The following is a 3,909-nucleotide window of genomic DNA, read 5'->3' on the forward strand; positions in this document are numbered from 1 at the left end:
CACACACACACACACACACACACACACACACACACACACACAAAGCACCACCTTCCGTCATACGTCTAAATTGGAGTTTGAGTAAAACGTAGCACATTGACTCAATAAAGGTCATAATAATAGTATAGTGAATAGGCAAGACAGACAGACAGAAACAACAAAGGGCAAGAAAAGAATGACCTATCTCTTATGCCCTCTATCCACCCTCTCTTTTCATACACATGCGCGTACACACACACTCTCACACACACAAACACCCACACAAACACACCCACAGACACGCATACCCAAACACATCTTTCCTATTCTTTGTCTTCTCCAGACCTTTTTATATATTATTCTTTTTCTCAAAAACATTCTTAAAGTCACAAGTCAGAACATCGACGAAATCTGTTTTGATAATATTGTGTTTTTAAATCACTATTTCATTACAAGACAGAATTAATGTTTTATGAATAGTCTGATTGAAGCAGGAACCTAAAACCATAAGAAAAAAACTTCCTAAATCATGAACTTTGAAGCTTTTCTTCACTTTGTTCACTTTCGTCTGTCAGCGGTAAAAATTGTATAAAACCAAGATTAAATAGCTGTGTTTAATCTTCCCAGGTCTTTTCATGTGGGTTTAAAAGTTGGACAACCAACAGAAAGTAAAACGCCTATTGGTGAATGGAGTTCACTGAAAATTAAAGTTTCCTTTGATGTTAGCCTAAGGGGATTTTTAAAAAAAGAGAAGTTTTAGCATGCATTTGAAATAAAACCAGAAGTTGACATAATTATTTTCATCTACCCCACACTTTAACGCATGCCGATGAAACACAGTCTAGTAGAATAGGTTAGCACACTTTTCGAAATCCACAAGGAGATGTTTAGACGGTTTTTGGGGAAAATCTACAAGCTAAAATACGGGGTGCCCACTACAGCTGGATCGGGCCGATCGCCCAACTCGATCATCTGAAACTGAAAACAAACACGTTTGTTTCTGAGGCGATCGAGTCGGGCGTATTGAAATTATGTGGGGCCAGGAGTGTAATGAAGTCTAAAACTGAGAAATTTGTCGGCAGGCTTACTGGCATTTATTGTTTTGATCCTGTGCATCCACTATGCACCCAAAGGGCAGTGTTTGATGAAGGTTCCAAATATTAAAAAACTAAAAAATTTTAATTTACTACAACAAAACTAATCTAATTCAGAAGAAAAAACATTCTTTGCATAGTCACTTAGCCTGTATGAGTGCAATGCAAAATTACTTTCGCATTGGCAAATTAACGTAACAGATGAGCAACAATTTCTTTAAGATCAGAGTTACAATTTGTTACAAAAGTAAACAAGCTCTAAAACTATGGGTTTTTTTTCCAAATCAGCATTAAAAGCGCAGTTGATGTGTTTTTGTCGAGCTTTAACGTGTAATGACCTACATTCCCAATACACGACATGCAATATTCATGCTGTTCTGTCACACAACTAGTAGGCGCTGCGGTATGATTCGCTCCTTCTTTCCTACCAAACAACTTTGTCCTTATCTCTCCTTTTTTGGAGTCTGTAATGCTTTGTAAAATCTCTAATCTCCGGCACTTATACAACCTTATTGTGTTGCAAGTGCCGTAATGTTTTTACTAAAACAATAAAATATGTAACAATTGAATGGCTGCGTGTACAAGTTTTTGTGGAACTGTCTGTATTCAAACAGTTATGAGAGAGAGAGAGAGAGAGAGAGAGAGAGAGAGAGAGAGAGAGAGAGAGAGAGAGAGAGAGAGAGAGAGAGAGAGAGAGGAGGAGGGGGGGGAGTGAGAATTGAATAGAACGCTTTTGAATTGAATTTCATTTCACCCTTCACAAAAATGTATGTTAATAAACTCAGCAAATACAAATAATCTTCACATGGGTATGAAGCAAATATTTACAAACACTCCAACTTCCAAGCTTTAAATTCTTTCTTCTTCTATTTCTAGATAAAACATTTAGAAAATACTGCATAAAGGAATTTATCAGCTGTTTTAGAAAAGGCACGATACCCTTGTATACAAAGTGTTAGCATAATTTTGTTTAATGCGTAAATTGAGTTTTTTCAAGCCCTCATCGACACGATTTAATTTGTATAGGAGGCAGGCTTCTGACCCTGCAGATCAGGGCCAACCCAGGATGAGAGGGATACAATTATACAACATCCAATTAAAAAAACCCAAGGTACTCGATGAAATTCCTTCTACTCGTGAATCAAAACTCGGGTCTCCTGTGTGTGACAGCGAGGGGCTTACAGACGCTGGTGTAAATTCTCATAAACGGTACAAACTCAATAATTATTTTACAGGATGGACATATTAGCAATTCCTTGTTTGTATGAGAATTGTATCTGTGACAGTTGATTTGTGATAAACAAAGTCTGAATTTGATTAGGGCGTTCCTGAAATTAATATCTTTCAAATGCACTGTGGTTATCATAAGAAAAAATTCAGATTATAGTGAAGATTCAAAATGACTCATTTAATGAGTAGTTACAATAAACAACATCGTCTCTCATAGACATTTTGTAGTTTTATTTTTGTGTGGTTTATTCAATCGGGCGATTTCTCATCACTTATAAAAACCCAACCCAACTGACTTATTCCCAACTGCCGGGTACAGAATATACCAAGAGCAGTTTTCGTATATCATTAACCTAATTTTATCCACCTAATCGGCTTGGTCTAAAATGCGTGTCATATGCCTGCGGGCAGTTTTCGTAGTGTATCTCGTTTTCAGTAAAAAAAAACCAAAAAAAACCCAAAAAAAAACCAAAACAACAAAAAAATAAAAATAAAAACAAATTAAAAAAAAAAACAAAAAATATGTCAGACTTGGTAATTTATTAGCTCTTTTTGACGTATATCTTCTTGTGTAGGCATACGTAATAATATACTTGCGGTCAAAAGAAAGGTAGAACCACCACTTTTTGATTGCGTAGAACATCTCGTCTTTTAAGTCTTTACGCTTTTCCTTTCACATAATGTAGCGTTCACAGCACGAAAAGAAAATAATAGAACACTGGCATTTTTACCCAACCACGTGGCGGGGTTTTTCTAGTCTTTGTTTTTGAATGAAGTTCAGGTCTTTGTTTATCAAAAACCCGGAATGATAATATTTGATAATTGTCACCCAAGAAAGATGCTACGTTTAATAAAATCAGCTATATCGAGCCATCGACATGCTCTGCGCGTTTCTGCTGTTGTCAGGCTTTCAATATCAAGAGTAAAAAAAAGGATTTGAGTGTTCTTTGTGCCACTTGAGTTGTGAGGGAGTTAACCCTATCCGTACACCCTGAGGTCATTTTGTACCCCCGGAGTGGTATTCTTCACATTTTAGAATATTTTAGTATGAAGATCTCTTTGATACTTTCAGTATTTCTCAAAAAATCATTTTCACAGACTGCAATGCAAAGTGTACGGATCGGATTAACGATATTTCCTCTTTGGAAAATGGTGGCATAGAGTTCCCACGTCGTATGGATACGATAATAAAACACGAGGTACGGATAGGGAATTAAACTCGTCTTGTTACTAAGGCTTATACCTCCCTCCTCCTCCACCTCGTTGTACGAGCATGCCCATTACGATAAAAGTAAACCTTGGTCCTGGGTGGCTGGCAGGTGCTCTGGTATAGTTTGCTCCTTCTTTCCTAACAAACATATTATGTCGTCCTTATCTCCCCTTCTTCTTTTCCGTGTTTGTTACTTTCTCGTAACACCTCTAATCTTCGGCACTTATGTGACATAATTATTGTTTTGCAAGTGCCGTATGTAAAACGTTTACTTAAACTTAAACTAAATCAGCAAACCAGGATGCTTCTTTAGAGAGAATGGACTTTGTGCCTCTTGGGTTGTGAAGTATTTTTGTTGTTGTTGTTGTTGTGTGTGTGTGTGGTAGCCTATCCGTT

This window comes from Aplysia californica, unplaced genomic scaffold (assembly GCF_000002075.1).
Source record: "Aplysia californica isolate F4 #8 unplaced genomic scaffold, AplCal3.0 scaffold00486, whole genome shotgun sequence".
NCBI lineage: Eukaryota > Metazoa > Mollusca > Gastropoda > Aplysiida > Aplysiidae > Aplysia > Aplysia californica.